Raw genomic sequence first — 23,901 nt, 5'->3', positions numbered from 1 at the left:
TTTCACCCATCTTCACGTCGTCTATATACCGGGTACGAATCCTTGCCCTGTACCGTGGTATCACAGAAAGGTCGGGGGTAACGGTTCTTGTAGGAATCACGACCCTTTGTGCATGGACAATTGCGATTGAGTGTTCCACGTGGGCCATGCATCATGTGCTTGGTAACCATCTTGTACAAGTCTGGATACTTCTTCTTGTTCGGTAGCTCAGCTGAGATGAGGAGATCATACTGCTCGGGGCACGTGATCTTATACTTTCTCTCCATGATTAGCAAAAAATGTGCATGCGATAGACCGATCTTCTAGAAATCCACAACATACACATGTGCCTTGACTTTTCCAAGTATATCCTTTTTTAGTAGCCTATCCTTTAGCTCTTCTAGTTTTGCTTTAAAGACCCGGACAACGAGATCTGGACGATCTTGTGGTGTTTGGCCAGGTAGAGTTCACGTTTGATCTCATCCCAGTTTGGATTACATGTCATAGTGAGGAATATGTCTGGTTTACCAAACCTCCGTACCAAAGCCATGGCATCCATGTACCGACGTCTCATGTCACGTGGGCCTCCAATAAATGATGAAGGCATCATAGTCCGCTTTCCAATAGCTTCTGCTCTACCCTCATCGACATGCAGACTATCAACCAATCCTTGGTAGAGGTCAGCCCTAATATCATCTTGATGGTTGCATATATAATCCAATCAAGAACTCTCAATCTTGATGTACGTGTCAACTGCAAACTATTGAAAAAGACGCTTGCCGTAAAGTATAGGATTAAATATCCCTGGCCGCATCTGAAATTTGTAGCAGTAGTAGTCATGAACAGATACACAGTCTCCCAGGGGAATCTACAAAAAGAATAACCATGAAATAGAGTTGTTTGTGAATAAACATTGACCTATATTCTAAGTATTAAATAAGAATACTAACAAACCTATTTCTTCTTCTGGCCCACTACGAGCCTTCAACATGGCACGATATGTGATGACTTCATCCATACTAACTCCTTTTTTTGGAATATCCATATGCCACCCAAGCTCACCCCTAGGGAAGAACAGAGGATATGAAAGAGCATCGTAGCATCCATGATATGAGCGGATGCCATTTACACTTCTATCTTTCCCATGCAAAACAACACTATTCTGGAACTGACCAAGGAGCTCGCTTCCTTCAATCCAAATAGCAGCCACCTCTAAAGCCAACGACACATTGTATGTTCTCTGGTCTAGCCTCTGGTCGAGGTTCAGTGTGACATGGTAGTCCTCGAGGTGTTCGGCCTGGCCCATACTCCTAAGTTGTTGTGAGTATGGGTTGTCACGAAGGATGGCCACGAGTCTCTCAATAACTTCCTTGTCCTTTTGGAACTGCTCTTCACGGCATCGTCGGTAGCGGTGCTCAAGGCTTGGATCGTCGTCGTAGAAGTAAAGCTCAAGATGTCTTTGCTCCATACCATTTTCTCTACCAAATGACCTTATGTTGTGATAAATCTGGCCGTGTGCACGTGAAAGGTCCTAATATGGCTAGAGGGGGGTGAATAGCCTATTAAAAATCTACAAAACTCACTAGAGCAAGTGGTTAGTAAATAACAAAGCGTAGCTTTTTGCTCTAGCTCTAATGGGGTGTTTGCAAGCCACCTATCCAACAATTCTAGTTGATATGATCACTAGGCACACAAGAGCTATGTCACTACTTACACTAGAGAGCTATCTAAAGTTTCTATACAAGTAAGTAAACTACTCTAGTTTGCGGGAATGTAAGAGAGATGGTTTGATTTTTATACCGCCGCGTAGAGGGGATGAACCAATCAATAATATGAAGTCCAATCACCGAGAGAAATCCAATGAACAATTACAATGGAGACACAATTTTTCTCTCGAGGTTCACGTGCTTGCCGGCATGCTACGTCCCCGTTGTGTCGACCAACACTTGGTGGTTCGGTGGCTAAGAGGTGTAGCACAAACCTCGTCCTCACTAGGACACCACAAGAACCTACCCACAAGTGAGGTAACTCAATGACACGAGCAATTTAATAGAGTTACCTTTCGGCTCTCCGCCAGGGAAGGTACAAGACCCCTCACAATCACCGGGAGATGGCCACAAACAATGACCAACTCGTGCCAATGCTCCTCCGCTGCTCCAAGCCGTCTAGGTGGCGGCAACCACCAAGAGTAACAAGAAAACCGCAGCTAGAACGATCCCCAAGTGCCACTAGATGCAATCACTCAAGAAATGCACTTGGAATCACTCCCAATCTCACAACGACGTTTAATCTATGAAGGAGATGAGTGGGAGGTGTTTGCTTAGGCTCACAAGGATGTTATGTATACTAGAATGCCAAGAGTGTTAGTCCCAAGCCGGCCAAACACGTATTTATAGCCCCTCAAACAAATAGAGCCATTGGCTCTTTCACTGGGCAAAACTCGGGGTCACTGGACGCTCTTAAAGGGGCACTGGACGCTCAACACTAGCGTCCGATGCTCCAAAGTCAACCACGTGTCACCTTTTTGAAACTCAGCGTCGAAGTCTAACGGTAACCTGCAAAGCACCAGACGCTGAGCAAGTTGGCAACGGACGCGTCCGGTGCACACCGGTCTTAAACTCAGAGAGGTCTGTAGAAACACAGGGTCACTGGACGCTGAGCACCGGACGCGTCCGGTGCTCACCGGTCTAAAACCCAGAGAGCACTGCAAAACGCGCGGGGCACCGGACTCACACCACCGGACGCTCCAAGCTATGTCCGGTGCGTATCGTCCGGTGCCTAACCCTAACCGAGCCAGGCTGCCTGCTCACCGGACGCACAGGCACAACATCCGGTGCTTCTGGGCCAGCGTCCGGTGAGTGTTCCTCAGCGAGAAACACTCCCGCGACTTCTCCAATTTTCCCACCGGCGCAATAGAAAAAATGCACTTCATTTTCTCAAAAAGGAACCCACCCTCTCTCTACCCTTCAAACTCCACCTCCTTCACAAAGTGTGCCAACACCACAACGTGTAAACCAACAAGTGCACGTGTGTTAGCATTTTCACAATCATTTTCTTTGAAGGAGTTAAGTTAGCTCACTAGGTTCTAAATGCATGCACAAGAACAATGACACCTAGTGGCACTTGATAACCGCTTAGCCAAAGAATTCCCCTCTTTATAGTATGGCTATCTATCCTAAATGTGATCACACCCTCTATGGTGTCTTGATCACCAAAACCAAAACCCTAACCAATACCTTTGCCTTGATTTCCATAGGGTTTTGTTTTTCTCTTTCTTCTTTTCTAGGTTGAGCACTTGATCATCTTGTGGTCATCACCATCATCACCATGATCATCTCTTGCTCCATCACTTGGCATGTACCAACCTCATTAAGTCTACACACACTTAGAAGAGAGGTTAGTACTAGGGTTTCATCAATTATCCAAAATCAAACTAGGGCTTTCAGCACGGAAGGTGTATATGCCACTGTTTTTCATGCTTGCAGTAGCTTTATCAAGGCGACAATATAGAGAAGTGAAAGAGAAATGGCCGTTGAAAAACCTAATGTTGTCACGAAAGTGCCTGAATCTGCATCGTTACTTGACCAAAGCCTCATAAGCTCATTAGGTACATTCAGTTCATTGAGCTTGATCTTTCCATCATGACAACAGAAACCAAGTGGTTCATGCTCAAACTTTTTTGCATTGCAGTGCTTGCAATTTGCGACAGGTTTTAACATATGGGTATCTGTAGGCATGTTACTGTACTGTAACACCCAAAAAATTTCTTTTGAATTATTAGGGATTAATTTGATTTTATTAAGTATTTTTGTGCGCATTTAAATTTAGTATTTAAATAATTTTTGGTGGAAAATAAAATTCATCATAGGTTTAATAACCTTGATTGTGCATTCATGCCGGAGCATAATTATTTTTGTGCTATGTGTTGTGGTCTAATTATTTTAAAATGATTCAAATTCACTTGTGAAAATACTTTGAAAAAAAAGAAAAGAAAACCCCAGCCAACCCCCTGGGCCCAATCCCTTTCCCCGGCCCAGCTCCCCTCACCCCCGGCCTGCTCCTTCTCCCCCTCCCGCTTCGCGAGCAACGGCCCACGGCGCGGCCCAGCGCTTCCCCGCAGCCGAGCCCGCCAGCCGCGCGCTCCTTTCTCCTTTTCGCTGACACTCCGGCCCCGCAAGTCAGTCTCCCTCTCCCACCTTTCCTTCTTCCTCAGTGCACGCACCCGAGACGAACGCAAGCAGGAAACCCGATCCGATTTTCCCAAGATCTTTTGCCAACTACGCTAACTGGCCCCCCTACAAGGCCGTGACCCTTCTCCGCGATATCCTCCTCGTTTTCAATCTACTAAATCGAGCCCTAATCGCCTCGCGCGTCGCGAACTGGATCTCGCCGAGTGAAGCTCAACCCGCCGCCGTGGAGAGCCCTCCTTGCTCCCTCTCGGGCCGAACCAAGCGCTTTGGTGAGTTCGTCATGAGGTCCTCGCTCTCCTGGTGTTCTTATTTCGTTGTTTGGCGCTCGGAATCGAGGAAGTGGTGATCTCCGGCGAAGCTCGGGCTCCGGCCATGGCCACCACCGCGCCGGAGCAGGGAGCCGGCCGTCGGACCGCCGCTGCCCCCCTGGGAGTGTCACCGAATCGACCAAATTATAAGAGTTCAAGTGCAGAAACGATCGACCAGCAATCAAGTTTCCAAAATTGAGCCCATATAATCCCGGTAGTCAATTGAAATCACGAAGGACTTCAAACCAACTCGCAACAAACCAAGATCATAATAGTTCAACATAAACACAGCGAATGTTATATAGTCATTCATTGCCGTCGAAGCGGCACCACATCGGAGTCATTAAGTTATTACAACCCAAGTTCGAAGTAGCGGAAGCAAAATAATTACACACACTTGTTCAAAGTTCAGTTCACAAGTTTTTGTTACTGCCAGAGTCTACACCATCCTTCCAAAAGCATCAGAGACGAGATTGTTAGAGAACCATGCCCAATGGTTAGTCCTCATCCCCAGCGGGATGGAGACAAGTCTTGCAGAAGCCGTCATAAAAGATGTCATCTGCAACAGGTGGGAATAAACCCTGAGTACGAGAATGTACTCAGCTAGACTTACCCGTCTAGTAAAACATAAAAGACACCAAGGATCATGCAAGGCTAAATATCAAGTGGAGCTGGTTGACTCACCTTTTGCCAAAAGCTTAACTTACGACTAAGTTATTTTGAGAGCATCATATTTATTTATTATCAGTCTACCACTAGATTAGCACCTGTACTATAACACATCACTTGATTATTACAAACAATAATAACCATATCAAATTCATCATATGTTTTTCTTGCTATCATCATTATCATGAACCAAATTCATTAGTGAGTGCTACGTTTGCCGCTGCTCTGTCAAGTTCTCACTAACCGGGAGAGACGGCGATTCGAATCGAATTCCTATCCAGCTGGAGGGTTATTCCTAGCACTCACCCAAGCATCCCCTGCCGGAGAGCCAACGGGTCACCTTTGGTACAACTCAGGAATCGCGGCTCCGATCAGCGCCGCACTCCTAGGGCTACCACTCTGCCAGGGAGGTCAGGAATTTTAACTCACCTACCTTTGGACTTACGCCAATGGTCCCCCGCACACCGCACTTCCTCCGGTAGTGCGCACTTTATACTTGCCGGTCTTCCGGCCTGAGTCATACTACTCGGCTTCGCGGTCGGAACGAGTTATCCGGCCATCTAAGTGTTAGGCATGCGTTCAACATGACAAGAGGACGTACAACGATCGGTCGTTAGCTGCCACAGACGGAGTTACTACAAACTTGCAAAACTCCGCCCGGCTTAAGTCAATTTAATCAGGTTCCATCCACGATAGCACATATAGACCATCGTGATCCGACATAACCCTATATCGCGCAGGTGACAGGATATCACCCGACTTCTACCGATTAAAGCATGGCTAAGCCGCTACTCGATCCTAACTCTACAACCAGGGTGTGGTGAGTTATCTGGACAAGGATAGAGTAGAATGCAGCAAAAGTTTCATCACAACTCCTATACGTAATGCATCAATAGATATAACATATTAAGTAAACTTTCGAAAATAAAGGGAGACTTAGAATGCTCCGGGGCTTGCCTTTCACGAACGACGCCGGCTCGTGATTCGGGCACTCAACTTCTTCTTCGGGCTCTTCGAGTCCGGCTTGCTGGACCTCCACCTCTTGGCTGCCCTCCTGACCGTCGGGATTCACTTGCAGCTCGTAGGAGGCTGTCGCGTCCGATGCACCTATTGCATGCTCGAACAATAAGAAGATGCACATGCTAAAGATGAATGCTTGATAACATAAGTAACTCACTGGACACTCATTTACGGAGCAAAAGTTATACAAGCTCACACAAGTAAATAAGTTACCTTAGCCCAAAACCTATCATGATACTAAAACAGCAAGCAACACAAAACAAGTATACTCAGTAAATAAATCATAACTAATGATAGACAGGTCCAACAAACATGAGTGAAGACATTCTGGAAAGCTTATGAAATTGTCTACAACTCATCTTTAAACATAACAGCCAGATTTATAAATTAAACCAGTCATTTAAACAAAGTTCCAGGTTCTGTCCCAGAAAAACAGAGAGCACCTATTTCTGGAACCCAACTTGGAACAGCCATAACTTTTAAACCACTTGACCAAATGACCTTAAATTTAAACCACAGCTAGTTCAATAAGTTTATAACAACTTTGATTTATACAAGTTTTACAGAAAGCCAATTTATCACTAAGCAAAAGTTAAATCACTTCCTTGCTGTCCAGAACAGCCTTTAACCCCTTTAAGTAATTATTTAATGACATAACCAAAACATAAACCATGCCAACCACATGGCTTATGAGCACAAGCATATTACAAGGTTACCAGAACATCAGATGATAACCCCCAAACATTTACTTAACAAGGCATTTATTAATTAATTCTAAATAGGAGCATAATTACAAAATACTAGTCAAATTGCTCAGAAAAATCTAGAAAAATTACAGGAGCACAAGTATAGCACCAAAGCATTACCATAAAAATTTCAGAGCAATTGCACATACCAAATTAAAGATATGTATTTAATATGTGCCTAGGTGTTTATTTTATAAATTGGGAATCATGACTTATATGGTGTCAAACAACAGATTTCAGATTATTTATATATTAGGAATACCATAAACCTGTTTACTACCAAAGTAGAGCACCAGCATAAGCACCAATTATTTTATATGATTAAATTAAAGAAACAAGCCACATTTCAATCATAAATTACATATTAAAGCTGCAGTACTCCAAAAATGATGAAATATTTATCAAAGGACTCTAATACCATGCAGAGGCTACCATAAAATGTTCAGAGCAAATTAAGCAGTATAACAAGAGATATGCATTTAACCAAGAATAACAAGATTAAATCCTTAATAAATATTTTCCCAGAAAACATGGTTCATTTTATATTTTTATTAAAAACTAGCCATCTCAAGGAATACCACAAAATTTGTTTCACAATTTTTGGATCTCAGAAACAGGAGATATGATTTTTACAAGAAGGCCAAAAATCCAGATTTTGAATAAAAGAAAAGGAGGGAAGGAGGTGACACTGACAGTGGATCCCGTCTGTCAGGTCCTTCTTCCTCACGGCCGAGGCGACTCTCGCCGGTGATTTCTCCGCGACGGCGAGGTCTCCGGCCCAACCAGGGGCATCAGCGTGATCCCCAAACCCCAACGACTCGATAGACCCTCTTTTCCCCACAGCGGAGCCACCGGAAAGGGCTCGCCGTCGACGATGGCGGCTCGGCGGAGGTGCTCGGCGTTACGCCGGAGCCCTCAGGCCGGTAGAGCGCGACCTAAGGCTTTCTATAGCACCAGCGGGCTACGGCGAAGCTTCCTAGGTACACAGCTTGGCCTGGATCCTCGTGGAACACACTGACCACGAGAGAACCCATCTCCGGCGGAAGCACGGCGGCGCTGCGCACCGTGTCCGGCGATGGAGAGCTTGGTAGAGCATCCACCAAGTGGCGCAAAAGATCGCTAAGGACCTAAGCTACCTCTAGGACCTAACCAGAGAAGACGAGAGGCTTCACAGGGCTCGGCATTGAGTTCGCCGGAGAAGATGGTCACGGAGACCCGATTTGGGGAAAGAAGGAAATGTCGGCTCACCGGTGGGTTTCTCGGCGAGTAAGAGGGTGGAGAATGGAGAGCGGTTCACGGCGGAGCTTTAGGTGCAGTTTGGTGGGCAATGGTGCAGCAGGGAACGCGCGCGAGCTCGCCGGAGTAAGCTCGCGAAGGAGAGCTCCCGGCGGCCGCGTTTCTGGCGAGAGAGGCGAGGCAGAGAGAAGTGGACGCGTCCACTCTGCGCGGGGCGACGCCGTGGACTTCATGCACGCGACGAGAGCTGACAAGCGGGGCCAGGAACGGCGTACGGACAACAAATGTCGCCGTTGTGCTGCCGCCGGTCGGCCACGTCGGCGAGCTCCACTTTGATTCAGAAGAAATGATGTCAGCCTGACAGAGCAACTTCACCGATGATTATCTCCCAAACCAGAGTGAATTAGAGGATGGTTCAGTTGACAAAGTTGGAGTTCCAACTGAGTTCTACAACTTTGTCAATTGAAGCAAAAGCCAAATCGGCCTAGATTGAAAGATACAGAGTTTTCAAAATTGATCGAGCAAACTGATTTCGTTCCAGGACTTAGAAAATTTTCTAAGTGTTGGAAACAGCCCAAATTTTGCCTTGTGGGTCACTTTTGAGCTATTTGTGATCATTTTCATGAGATGGCCATAAAACAACTTTTGTTCCTTATAAAATTTGCTACAACTGTTCTGTAGAAAGTTTTGACATGCAAACATTTTATGAAACACTTTTTAAAAGCCTAAGAAAAAGAGGTTTCTAGGGCCTATTTTCATAAGTATGACTTAAAGGCATATTTTGGAGAAGTGACCAACATGAACATTGTTCCGAAAGTCAAGTTAAGCATAGATAAACTAATTACCAAGGCATTAAGCACAAACACAAGCATGGTTCACTCAAACATAAGCATAGGAAGCCTAATTAAGCAATTTAAAACACAATTTTGCCAAGAATGACATAGCTCAAGATAGATGATGGTCATGATATGCTTTGAGTAGATGATGATGCTTATGCTATGCACATGATTAATGCAACCATAACACTAGGGTGTTACAGCCCTCCCCCTTACAAAAATCTCGTCCCGAGATTTGAATGCTCACTGATTTTCGAAGAATGTTTTGTCCCAAGTGGCATATTCTTCCCCGTGGTTGCTCCACAACACCTTGTAGAGCTTAACCACACGATTACGCATCTCCCGTTCCTTGCGATCAAGAATCGCTATGGGTTTCTCCTCGTACACCAGGTCAGACTTCAACTTGATATCTCGAACTTCCACTCGTTCCTCCGGTACACGAAGGCACTTCTTCAATTGTGATACGTGGAAGACAGGAAAAATAGCTCGAAGCGCAACTGGGAGTTGAACTTTGTATGCCACATTCCCTTTCTTTTCGAGAATCCGATAAGGTCCCACATAACGAGGTGCAAGCTTTCGCTTGACTCCGAACCTTTGTACACCCTTCATCGGAGACACCTTGATGTACACATGGTCACCAACTGAAAACTCAATCGGCTTCCTTCTCTTGTCGGCATAACTTTTCTGACGAGCTTGAGCAGCTTCCAGATGTTGCTGGATAGTATGGACTTTCTGCTCTGCTTCGTTCACGAAATCGATGCCATAATACCTTCGCTCTCCGGCTTCTACCCAATTCAACGGGGTTCGACACTTTCGACCATACAAGGCTTCAAATGGAGCCATCTTGATACTCTCCTGACAACTATTGTTGTAGGAGAACTCAGCTAATGGCAACCACTTAACCCAAGAACCTTTTGAAGAGAGAGCACATGCCCTCAACATGTCTTCAAGGATTTGGTTAACTCATTCAGTTTGTCCAACTGTTTGGGGATGATAAGCAGAGCTGCGGACTAAATGAGTACCAATTTGCTCATGCAGATATTCCCAAAAACGAGCAGTGAACTATGGTCCACGATCTGATATGATTGTTCGAGGCACACCATACTGACGAACAATGTGCTCGAAATACAACTCCGCATACTGATGTGGACGATAGTCAGTTCGGACTGGAATAAATCGAGCAACCTTGGTCAAACGATCTACAATCACCCAGATGGAGTCGTAACCCTTAACAGAAGTTGGGAGTCCACTGATGAAATCCATGCTGACTTCTTCCCATTTCCAACCAGGGATTGACAAGGGTTGAAGCAGACCAGCTTTCATGTGAACAGCCTTCACACGACAACAATTGTCACAGCGAGCGACAAAAGCAGCAATCTCCTTTTTCATCTTTGTCCACCAAAACAAAGGTTTTAAATACTGATACATCTTGCTACTACCAGGATGGATAGACAATTTGGATGAATGAGCCTCAGATAAGATCTGATTTCGCAGCTCTGTTGATGCAAAACTGATCTGCAAACACAAAGGGCTAATACCCGATTCAAACGTTAAGGCGTGCCAGCCGATTTGACCTTGCTATCGGCAAAGGTGATAACTCGAATACTTTAGTCCTGACAACAGCGATACGCCCGGATGTCACGGCTAAGAGGTACTCACGCGGAACTCGAGAACACGCCGAGCTTAAGTCGACGGATTCCTAAGAACTCGTAATAAAAGGAAAAAGAATATGACGAAGTCGTCGAAAAGTAGATGCTGGAATATGAGTAAAAACGTGTGTTTGATTGATTTCTTGATTCTCTGATTACAAGGTCCTAGGGTTTATATTTATACCCTGCTCAAAGAGCTACGACCAGACACGATTAGAATTCGAATTCCAAATTACACGGAATCCGTATACAAAACGATGCAAATAACTAAGGAAATAATAAAATTATCCTTCGTGACAAACCGAAACTCCTCCACATGACAACTGGCAGCTTCCGGACTCCTCCTTCGCGTCATCGGCAATCCCCTTGCCATAGTCATTGGCAGACCTTCTTATCCAGTCATCGGCACCATATTACTGCCTGTGGACTTAGTCACATTCAACCTCTCCCTCATCGGCAACCATCCTCATCAGCAACCCGCATCGTACTGCCACCCTATCCTGCCATCCTGGACACGTGCCCAAAAATGGTGTCAACACATGCCCCCCAGTTTCGGAGTATAAAACTATTAATGCTCCGAAATTCTCTGCAGTAATGATGCCTTCTCCGCAATTAATGCTCCTAATCTGGTAACCGACAACCTCAATCTGGACAACTCTGATCCTAATCCTCCGCAGATTCCTCGAAATCCCCAACTTCCTAAACGGGTATCTTTCTTGGTCGTACATCGGCAACAATACCGTTACAAAGATCTGCCGATGCTCTGACCAGGATATTCGCAAAAACGGTTACCTCCCCTCCATCCGCCCATCGGCAAGATGACCGTTATAGAATATCGCCGATGGACCGACCAGGAGATCTCGCACAGTAAAATATCTTTAGATAATGACCGCTTCCTGTCAAATCACCTGCACAATCCCTGGATTACCGTGCGAACAGTTACCATATCCACCTGAGTACCTTCGGGCCTCTCGGATGCGGCAAAGAGATAAGTCGGATTTGCCCTTGCCCATCTTGTCCTATAAATAGTTCCTTCTTGGGTACTCCTCCCCCATTACACCATTCTACTATTCAACTTTGCTTTTCCAGCGGCGGCGCCATTTACAACCCTCAAGATCTCCGACAAGCACTCCTCTTCATCAACTCCGGTGCCCTCCAACGTCCTCTTCACGACAAGATGGCCATTGGCTTCGTCGTCCCTAAGGTCAGACTTCCATCTCATCTCCTGTACCTTTTCTCGCATTCCTGTTCATCTACGATTCATCTTACTGAATATCTTCCTTTTCCTTTTTCTTTGTATTTTTATTCCCCAAAACACTAGGAATTGTCCAACAAAATTGTCATCCCTACCGATCAACCACACCTTCAGTGCCTCGGCCCTCTAGGGAATCCAGATCCAACCGACTTTATCAATGCAGAAACCAACAGGATTCCCTTTAGAGCCGAAAACTTCTCTTTAGATCTGTGGAAAGACACCTTTCGCTCTTGGCCCAGCCCTACTGTAGGGTGGAAAGATTGGTTTTTGAGGGTCAGCAATTCTTATGAAGTCCAGTGGGGTGAGTGGAAGCTAGCTCAATGCATTAGGCTATCCATTGCCGATATGCACAGGAACGAATCACAGCTGATAGCTGCATCCTACTTTTGGTCAGACACTCTCAATGCTTTTGTTTTTGGCCACGGCCCTGCTTCTCCTACCCTTGCCGATGTAGCCATGCTCACTGGGCTAGATATATCTTCTGCCGATAGCAGCCACTTTTTTGATACTGCCCCCAGTGCCAAAGTGGAGACTCGCGCTATCGGCGGTTGGTCAGGGTACATCCAGAAGTACCGCGGGAAAGGGCCTGTCACCATAAAGGAGCAAACCACCTTTCTGAACATGTGGCTGGACAAGTTTGTATTCTGTGGTCGATCGGCAGGACCGACTTCTGTCTATCTATCGGCAGCAGAAAGACTGGCTAGCGGTGGCCAATTTCCTCTCGGCCGATATTTGCTCGGCGCTGTTTACCACCTTCTTCATCAGGTAGCCCAGAAACTCCTGCTTGGCCAATCCATCGGCAACTTGGGAGGCCCCTGGTGGTTTATTAATATGTGGCTCAATCTGCACCTGCATAAGCGCCTTGATTTCAACTTGTTCTCACAGCAGTTCCCAAGAGATATAGCCGAGAATCATGTGTTGGGTGAAGAGGAATCGGCAACGCGTGCCCCCTTGAACTTTGGCGAAGCCGTTATAGTCTTACCCGGTTCAGGGAACAATCCGGATCAGATCGGCCGATTCTTCGAGACTCTGTATGAGGGTCTGTCCAGAGATGAGCGACCATGGCTGGCTTATGACGACCCAGACAGTATGCTCCCTCTGACCTTCAATCCATTTGATGAAGCTCTCGACAGGGACAATGAGGTGATGATGGCAATTGTGACTCCCAGAGCCATACCAGTGAATTTCTTCGGTAGCACAAAAACCTCTCCCCAATCCTATGAATTTTATAATCCATCGGCATTAGCTCGCCAGCTAGCTTTCGGCCAGTTGCCGATTGCACTTCCTTATGCCGATGTGATAAAGCCCAGAGAACCCATCACCAACCTTCTCGAGTGGACTCGAGTAGCCCAGCTACCACCAAATGCCGATACAGATGTAGATCTGTCAGAATGGGTTCCAGCTGCCTTTATCACTCAGGCATACAAGCTATGGTGGGCAGAATGGAAAGAGAATCTATTCTGCAGATCGGCCCTTTCATACCGCAGCATGATCGACCCCGAATACGAAGTCCCTGATGACACTGTAAGTATTTTAAACCGATGTCTCATTTTCCAATACTATTTCCATCGGTAACTTACCCCTGTATTCCTTTTGCAGGTTGACAACACCCCCCCATCGGTTAGCAGGAGTGGCAAGCCGATCGACTTGTTCCCATCAGGCCCGATCTCCTCAATCGGCCACAATGCTCCCACTCTGGCTTCCATCGTGCATCGGGGTGCGCGCCTCAAGAAAGTTACCACCAGGAAAACTCAGACATCGCCAACGGTAGCTGCTTCCACTCTGGCGCAAGCTTTCAGGGCAATTTGTCAAACCCTTTTCATTTATGCTAACTATCTTTGTATCGGCTATCTGTGCTCATAAACTCCTTTTTGTTGTTGCAGCAAACTGGTGCATCGGCAAAAGCGAAACGCCAAGGTACCGATGCCCCCCAGTCTAGCCAGCCCAAGAGGAAGGGCACCCAAGGTGCTAAGGCTGGAACAAAGCGCCAGAAAGTGGCAACTCCCCCTCCTCCTCCGGTGTCTCCAATCCCGGTGGAATCTTCCCCTTCTTCTCCAGAAGTCCAGACACAGCAAGCACCATCTCCCCAACCAATGCAGGAAGCACCACAGATGGAAGAACCCCAACAGGAAGAACCTCAAACAGAAGGTACATCATCTGACGTGGGTGAACAAGCAACTGGCCCGGCAGGTCCAGTTATATCATCGGCGGTTTCCCCGATTCAGATAACTGTTGTTCCTCCTCCGGGTAACATATCTCAACAATACTTCCGCCGATAAACTTATTCTCATTTAGTCTCATAACCCTTCCTGTCTTCTTTCAGGCGATATCGTTCCATCGGCAACATTTGCCGATCAACCTGTAGCTCCATCGGCATCTTTGAGTCAAAGGCAAGAAATCGCCTTGAAGCAAGTAAGTCATCCAATTTTCCACCAGTATCGTCTGCCGAAGTTTTGACCATAAAAATGACTTATTTCATCTTCATTTTCAGGAACAAGATTCTCCCGACAGCTTATTCTCCTTCGCCATTGATATCTTCGAAGAAGAAGGCGAGGAAGCAAGCTCCTCTCGGGCAGTTGGAACTGTATCGGCAGAAACCAGAGCTAAGCTGGAAGAGCTATCGGCCATACTTCATCAAGACACAACTCAACTAGTCAACGATTCTGACCCAGCCAAGGCCCTGTTCAAGACCCTTAGAGGCCAAATTCCTGCCGATGCTGAAGAAACCCTCTTCCATGCTGCACACCTAGAAAGCCGCCAGCTACAGTACCAGAGAGCCACTCGACGCCTTGCCGATAGAGCCGCTCAAATCCAGCTTTCTGAGGAGATGATGAAAGAAAAACTCTTAGCCGATGAGAAACATAAGAACATCGGCACCTTAAAGTCCTCAGGTGATGCACTGAAGCAGAAAGTATCTGATCTATCGGCAAAAAGAGAAGCTCTACTGGCCGAACTCAAGCAAGTAGAGGATGCTCTGTCCCAAGCCCAGCAAGAAGAGAGTCAACTGCCGGAGACCATCAAGCACCTTGAACAAGAACGAAACGTCCATGGTCGCAAAGCGCTGCAGCTGAAGAGGAAGCTGAAGCCGATAGAAGGTTCTGCCGATGATGATATCAAAGAAATAGAGACAGCCAATCAGATTCGGCTGCGCGCCATATCAGCCATCCAAACGCTGCTGAACATCTGAAGCTTTCATCGGCAACACACCTTTGTTTTTCCGCTTTTAGCTTTTGGTCTAGCCGATAAGACTGTTATCGGCATCTTTTGAAACATTAAGTCTGCCCCCAAACATTTGAATCCAGCCGATAGGAGTGTTATCGGCACTTAAACTTTTATGCATCGACCCATATGCTGGGGTAGTACTTCTTTAAATATTTGCCATTTAATGCTCTGGGAAATTCAACTCCTTCGAGAGTTTCTAGAATATAGGCATTACCAGGAGCTGAGTGTCTTATCCGATAAGGACCTTCCCAATTAGGAGACCACTTCCCAAACTTCGAACTTTTAGTCCCGACTGGCAAAATCAACTTCCATACCAAATCCCCATCGGCAAACTCCTTAGCCTTTACTTTCTTATCATACCATCTAGCAACTCTCTTCTTATTTTCTTCTATACTCATTAAAGCCTTTAACCGATGCCCTGCTAAATCATCTAACTCATCGGTCATCAAAGTGGCATAATCATCGGCAGCCAATTGATCTTGAAAAGATAATCGCCTAGATCCAGCCTTAATCTCCCAAGGCAACACTGCATCATGTCCATACACCAATTGATAGGGTGACACCTTGGTTGATCCATGACAAGCCATCCGATAAGACCATAGTGCTTCATTTAACAATGTATGCCACCGCCTAGGATTTTCTTCAATCTTTCGTTTAATAAGCTTGATAATTCCTTTGTTAGACGCTTCGGCCTGCCCATTGGCTTGAGCATAGTAAGGAGAAGAATTCAACACTTTAATTCCCATACCGATTGCGAATTAATCGAACTCCCCCGACGTGAACATGGTGCCCTGATCGGTAGTAATCGTTTGGGGAATCCCAAATCGGTAAATAATATGCTCCTTCACAAAATCAATCATATTGGCCGATGTGACTTTCTTCAAAGGAATAGCTTCGACCCACTTAGTGAAATAGTCAGTGGCAACTAGAATGAACTTATGCCCTTTGCTAGATGGTGGATAAATCTGGCCGATCAGATCAATGGCCCATCCCCGGAACGGCCAAGGTTTTATTATAGGATTCATAGCCGACGCTGGTGCTCTCTGGATATTACCGAACTTTTGACAACCTTGACATCCCTTGAAATATCCAAAACAATCCTCAAGTATGGTTGGCCAAAAATATCCATTCCTTCGAATCATCCACTTCATCTTAAAAGCTGACTGATGCGCTCCACACACTCCTTCATGGATTTCCCCCATCAAACTTCTGGCTTCATCATCACCCAAGCATCGGAGAAGAATTCCGTCGACAGTTCGATAATACAATTCATTTTCAAGGAGCACATACTTGGTTGCCTGAAATCGAACCCGTCTTTCAACTTTTTTGGATGGATCTTTTAGATAATCAATAATTTCTTTCCTCCAATCACCGGCACTGACTGCCGATGTCGTATTAATCATTGGCTGATATCCCGAGGCATGCTGGGCTAACCGATTAGCGTCTTCATTATGTAATCGGGGAATATGCTCCAATCGGAAGTCCTTGAATTCCTTTAACAGTTGCATACTTCTCTCGAAATAGGTTATGAGAACTTCACTTCGGCATTCATAGCTTCCGGCCAATTGATTTATAACCAACATAGAATCCCCGAATATTTCAACAGCATCAGCATGAACTTCTCTTAACAACTCCAATCCCTTGATCAGAGCTTGATACTCAGCCTGATTATTTGTTGATGTAGCAACAATCGGCAAGGAAAACTCATACTTCCTCCCCTTAGGAGAAACTAATACAATGCCGATTCCTGCTCCCCGGTCACAGGTAGATCCATCAAAGAAGAGCGTCCAGGGTGCAATTTCCAAGGTTTCCACTAGACCGCAATGCTGAGTCACAAAATCGGCCATAATCTGCCCTTTGACTGCCTTAGCCGATTCGTAACGCAAATCGAACTCCGACAGCGCTAAAATCCATTTACCGATCCTACCACTCATAATCGGCATAGATAGCATGTATCGGACCACGTCATCTTTGCAAACAACAACACATTCGGCCGACAACAGGTAATGTCTCAGCTTGATACATGAAAAATATAAGCATAAGCACAGCTTCTCAATGGCCGAATACCTGGTTTCAGCATCAATCAACCTCCTACTCAAATAATAAATTACCCTCTCTTTCCCTTCAAATTCTTGAACTAAAGCTGAACCGATAACCGATCCATCGGTAGATAAATACAATTTGAAGGGCTTCCCTTGTTGAGGTGGAACTAAAACTGGAGGATTTACTAGATACTTCTTGATTTCATCCAGAGCCAACTGCTGTTCTTCTCCCCAAACAAACTCTTGATCGGCTTTCAATTTAAGAAGAGGACTGAACGCACGAATCCTCCCAGATAAATTCGATATAAATCTTCTGATAAAATTTACCTTGCCGATCAAGGATTGGAGCTCGGTTTTATTGGTAGGGGCCACTATTTTATTGATGGCATCAATAGATCTTCGACTAATTTCAATACCCCTCTGATGTACCATAAAACCAAGAAACTGCCCTGCCGATACGCCAAATGCACACTTGTTGGGATTCATCTTCAATCCATGCTTCCTTGTGCACTCCAACACTTTTCGTAAATCGGCAAGATGCTTTGAGAAATCTCCAGACTTAACCACCACATCATCAATATAAATCTCTACGAGCTTGCCGATGAACTCATGAAATATAAAATTCATAGCCCTTTGATAAGTAGCACCAGCATTCTTTAATCCAAAAGTCATGACTATCCACTCAAATAGTCCAACATGACCAGGACACCTGAATGCGGTTTTTGGAATATCCTCCTCTGCCATGAATATTTGATTGTAACCTGCATTACCATCCATGAAGCTGATGATCCGATGGCCAGCCGCAGCATCAACCAGTAGATCGGCGACAGGCATTGGGTATCCATCCATCGGCGTAGCTTTATTGAGATTCCTGAAATCAATGCACACCCGAAGCTTCCCGTTCTTCTTGTAAACCGGAACAACATTGGAAATCCATTCGGCATACCGACACTGCCGAATAAACTTAGCTTCAATAAGTTTAGTGATTTCGGCCTTAATATCAGGTAGAATGTTAGGATTACATCGGCGGGCTGGTTGTTGATGTGGCCGAAATCCAGACTTGATGGGTAACCGATGTTCGACAATTGATCGGTCTAAACCAGGCATCTCTGTATAATCCCAAGCAAAGCAATCTTTATATTCCTTTAACAAACTAGTCAATTGTCGCTTACACTCAGGATCTAATTTAGCACTAATAAAAGTAGGCCTAGGCTTATCACCACTACCTATATCTACTTCTACCAAATCATCGGCCGATGTGAACCCCTGGCCTAATTTTCCATCATCGGCGAATCTATCCATTAAAAACCGTCGTCAGAACCGACTGCTTGGATCGGTGGAATCTCATAATCGGCAACTTTGAGAAAATCTTTCTCCCAAACTTCTCCTGAAATGCACCTAGTCTTTTCATAAGTATCCGCTTCTGCCGATGCGATAACATAAGAAGAATCCCCTGGGACGATCTCAATCTTGTCACCTACCCACTGAACCAAGCACTGATGCATTGTAGATGGGACACAACAATTGGCATGAATCCAATCTCTCCCCAATAATAAATTGTAGGCACCTTTTCCGCTGATCACGAAAAAAGTTGTCGGCAAGGTTTTGCTGCCGATGGTCAACTCTGCACATATCGCCCCCTTGACTGGAGACACGTTTCCTTCAAAGTCTTTGAGCATTATATCGGTCTTGGTCAAATCTTGATCCCCTTTCCCAAGCTTCCGATATACTGCATACGGCATAATATTAATAGCAGCTCCACCATCAACTAGGATCTTAGTCATTGGCTGCCCATCAACCCTTCCTTTGAGGAACAAAGCTTTAAGATGCTGCCTCTCGTCATCGGCAGGTTTCTCAAAGATAGCCGTCATCGGATCCAGAGCCAACTGAGCTATCTGATCAGAAAATTCCAGGTCATTGTCACTGGCTGGTGCAAGAAACTCCATCGGCAACATGAAGACCATGTTGACGCCTGCCGATGGACCTTCCCTCTTAGTGTCTGACAGCTGCCGACTTCCAGAGTTCTCTCCTTTATTTAGCTCTTCCTGCCTTTCACGTTGCAATCTCCTTTTCTGTGTCTTGGTTAATCCTCCAGGGCACCATGGAGGAAGTGGCTTCTGTCTTGCTGCCGGGCGTCGGTTCTCCCTTGACTCCATACGATGTGTGTTAGCATCTCTGCAAAATATGAACTCATCGGGAACCCACGCATTAGCCATCTCCTCGAGCTCTTCCTGGTTCCTAGGAAAGTACTGGACACGGTCACCGAGCCGATCGTGAACGCTAAGCCTGCCCCCCAGCCGATCATGAACTGACGCCCTTCCTCTGATTGGCCCATTAAATCGCCGTTCATCATCATGATAACGCCGATCGGTTCTATCGTACCGATCATAACCGTTGCACTCAGGGCAGTCTCTAACAGTAGGAAGCTTGATATTTTCCTCCCAACAATGGATGAAGAATGGACAATTCCAATGATCCCTGTGCCGATTCCACTCCTGTCGGCGTCTTTCTTCTTCCCGTCGATAATCTTCCCGCTGGCACCGATACCGATCTTCCCGTTGTTGCCAATTTCCTCGTGGCCTTCTATGAGTTATGACGATACCAGACCGAGGAGGCCTTCCTGAGCTAGTTCCTTCCTGGACCAAGCCCTTATTTCTTGCATCGGCAGTAGTAACTTGATGCTGAGGATCTACCGATGCACTCTTCTCAGCTGTCTCCGATGTTAAGACCTTAGCCTTCCCCTTAGCATCCAACATGTTTGTCGGGAAAGGATGTTGGTCTATCTTCATCGGCTTCTGGGCTTTGGAACTGTCAAATTTGATTCTCCCTGACTTTATAGCCGATTGCAGCTGCTGTCTGAATACTTTGCACTCGTTGGTGTCATGGGAAGTTGCATTATGCCACTTGCAATATCTCATCCTCTTCAACTCTTCTGCCGATGGGATCACATGGTTAGGTGACAGTTTGATCTGACCTTCCTGAAGTAGAAAGTCAAATATCCTATCGGCCTTGGCGGTATCAAAGGCGAACTTCTCTGGTTCCTTCTGCCCAAAAGGACAAGACATCGGCTTCTTGTTTTTTACCCACTCTGCCAAACCGATTACTGGTTCCTCATCGGAATCTGAGCTTGTTGCTTCATCAACAAATGACACTTTCTTATTCCATGTCCTCTTAGGCTCGAAAGGCTTGATGTCTTGATCAGATATCCTCTGCACCAAATGACTTAAACTTTCGAACTCCTGAGAGGCATACTTATCCCTGATATGTGGCAACAAACCCTGGAACGCCAAATCGGCTAGCTGCCGATCATCCAGAACCAGGCTATAGCATTTATTCTTGACCTCTCGTATCCTCTGCACAAATCCCTCAACCGACTCATCATTACGTTGCCTCAACTTGACCAAGTCGGTGATCTTCTTCTCATGAACCCCCGAGAAGAAGTATTTGTGGAATTGCTTCTCTAGATCGGCCCAAGTAATTACTGAGTTGGGAGGTAATGATATGAACCAAGTAAAGGCCGATCCAGACAATGATGATGAAAATAGACGAACCCTCAATTCGTCCCTGTTACCAGCCTCTCCACATTGAATAATGAACCTGTTGACATGCTCCATGGTTGACGTGTCGTCCTGTCCGGAAAACTTTGTAAAATCCGGTACCTTGTACCGATGTGGAAGCGGGATCAAATCATACGCTGGAGGATACGGTGTCCGATAAGAATAAGTGTTGACTTTGGGTTTTATCCCAAATTGTTCCCTCATTACTTCAGCAATCTTATCGGCCCAATACGCATCGGCATCTTGCCGATGAGGCGGCTGCGGATCTGGCACTTGGTGGCGAACCTCCACGTGTCTGTTCGGGACGTGACCTGCATGGAACATTGTATTGGTCACCTGTCCTCCAATCTGCGGACTACCAAACTGTTGTCCACCGATTGGTTGTCCTCCGAGTTGCTGTCCAAAATTTATTAGCTGGTTGGGAATCCCCTGACCTTGGAACCCGGGATAGACCTGCCCTTGCTGGAACCCTGTAGTCTGATAACCCTGCTGGGGCGATTGTGGAAAGGCTTGCTGTCCAAGCCATCCATTATTAGCGTTCATCGGCATAGGTGCTGCCGATGATTGGTAATTGGGTACCATCGTTGAATTGACATACCCCGACTGGGCCATAGGCCTCTGTTGCATCAGCATTGACTCTGCCGATGCGTTGGGCATCTGGAACATTGAATCTTGAGGATTTCCAGTGTGAGGCCTTGCAGTAGTAGTTGTGGTATACCGAGGACTCTGGTTCACCGGCACATTGGAAGGTGCCGATGTCATAGGAGTTTTGCCCCTCATGTCAGTTATCTGTGATGTTCCCGGCGTCAACTCTGGAGGCATACCATAACCCCACCAGTTGGGAGGAAGGGTTAACCCTGACATTGCCGATGCCAACATATCTGTTGTCAGTTTATGCTGCCCAACTGAAATTTGTGGGTTGGTTGCCATCGGCATAGATAGTGCACCAGTAGTCCCCAGTGTACTTGGAGGGACGGCAGACTGTGCACTTGCATTCGTCAAGGCAGCCGATGGAGCCGTAACCTCTGGTGCCGTTGGCTGATGATGGGAGGGCCCCACATAATCTGGCGGGATTTGTCCTTCCTTGAAAGTTCTTGCCACGGCGTTGAAAACCGTATTAGACAGTACACCAGCTTGGTTAATCAACGCTCGATTGATGGCATTGTCAACCATATCTTGAAGCTTGCCAGGATTGGCGTCGAAGGTGACCTGCCGTGGTGCCGACAGTGCATCTTTCTGGACCACTTCGCCGCTCCTGTTTATGCTGAAAGACCTCAGGCACTGCTGCTTGAACTCTTCCATGGCTTGGGCAATAGCTTGCTTTTGCTCATCCTTGAGGTTGGCCTCCGTCACGGGGATGACGTTCTCTTGATCGAGGTCAGAGATCGACATGTTGATCTTGATCTTGAATCTGTCCCACCGGGCGTGCCAAAAGATGTGTTGATGCAAAACTGATCTGCAAACACAAAGGGCTAATACCCGATTCAAACGTTAAGGCGTGCCAGCCGATTTGACCTTGCTATCGGCAAAGGTGATAACTCGAATACTTTAGTCCTGACAACAGCGATACGCCCGGATGTCACGGCTAAGAGGTACTCACGCGGAACTCGAGAACACGCCGAGCTTAAGTCGACGGATTCCTAAGAACTCGTAATAAAAGGAAAAAGAATATGACGAAGTCGTCGAAAAGTAGATGCTGGAATATGAGTAAAAACGTGTGTTTGATTGATTTCTTGATTCTCTGATTACAAGGTCCTAGGGTTTATATTTATACCCTGCTCAAAGAGCTACGACCAGACACGATTAGAATTCGAATTCCAAATTACACGGAATCCGTATACAAAACGATGCAAATAACTAAGGAAATAATAAAACTATCCTTCGTGACAAACCGAAACTCCTCCACATGACAACTGGCAGCTTCCGGACTCCTCCTTCGCGTCATCGGCAATCCCCTTGCCATAGTCATCGGCAGACCTTCTTATCCAGTCATCGGCACCATATTACTGCCTGTGGACTTAGTCACATTCAACCTCTCCCTCATCGGCAACCATCCTCATCAGCAACCCGCATCGTACTGCCACCCTATCCTGCCATCCTGGACACGTGCCCAAAAATGGTGTCAACAAGCTCACGGTCTTTTGGGACCACAAGTCGATCCTTGAACCAAAGGATTCCGTTCTCATCGACTCGAAATTGCTTGGTTTCTTCTTCCTTCATTTTCCTCTTTATATGGTGGATGCCTAAATCTGTCTGCTGCAATTCGATGACTCGATTGCGAATGGTACTTTCCAGAGAAATCTGGTTGAGCACAAGTGGATGCATAAGATGTGACAACAACGGATCTTCCACTTGGGTTGAATGACAGTGCGCTTTCCGACTCAAGGCATCCGCCACCACGTTTGCCTTGCCCGGATGATAGTGCACTTGTAGATTATAATCTTTAATCAACTCAAGCCACCTTCGCTGTCGCAAGTTCAGTTCAGGTTGAGTGAAGATATACTTGAGGCTCTTATGATCGGTGTAGATATTACACAGATTACCCAGCAGATAATGCCTCCAGATTTTTAAAGCATGAACAACTGCTGCCAATTCTAAGTCATGAGTAGGGTAATTGACCCCATGTTTTCGAAGTTGGCGTGAGGCATACGCGATAACGCGACCTTCCTGCATTAACACACAGCCTAAACCAATGCCTGACGCGTCACAAAAGACATCGAAGGGCTTTTCGATATCAGGTTGAGCTAGGACAGGAGCTGATGTCAGCAATGTCCTCAACTTGTGGAATGCCTCTTCACACTCAGGTGTCCACACAAACTTCTCATCCTTCTGATGTAGACGAGTCATTGGCTTGGATATTTTGGAGAATTCCGGAATGAATCGACGGTAATATCCAGCAAGACCGAGAAAACTCCGAACCTCATGTACCAAAGTTGGAACTTTCCAATCCAGCACTTCTTGCACCTTAGCCGGATCCACCGATATGCCTTCTTCAGATAAGACATGGCCCAAGAAAGGTACTTTCTTCAGCCAAAACTCGCATTTGCTAAACTTGGCATAAAGCTGATGTTCGCGCAAATGCGACAACACTATACGCAGATGCTCTGCATGCTCCTCTTCATTGCAGGAATATACCAAGATATCATCAATGAAGACCACCACAAACTTGTCCAATTCGGGCATGAATACTGA

The sequence above is a fragment of the Sorghum bicolor genome, chromosome 2 (assembly GCF_000003195.3).
Source record: "Sorghum bicolor cultivar BTx623 chromosome 2, Sorghum_bicolor_NCBIv3, whole genome shotgun sequence".
Lineage (NCBI taxonomy): Eukaryota > Viridiplantae > Streptophyta > Magnoliopsida > Poales > Poaceae > Sorghum > Sorghum bicolor.
This window is presented reverse-complemented; position numbering follows the sequence as displayed.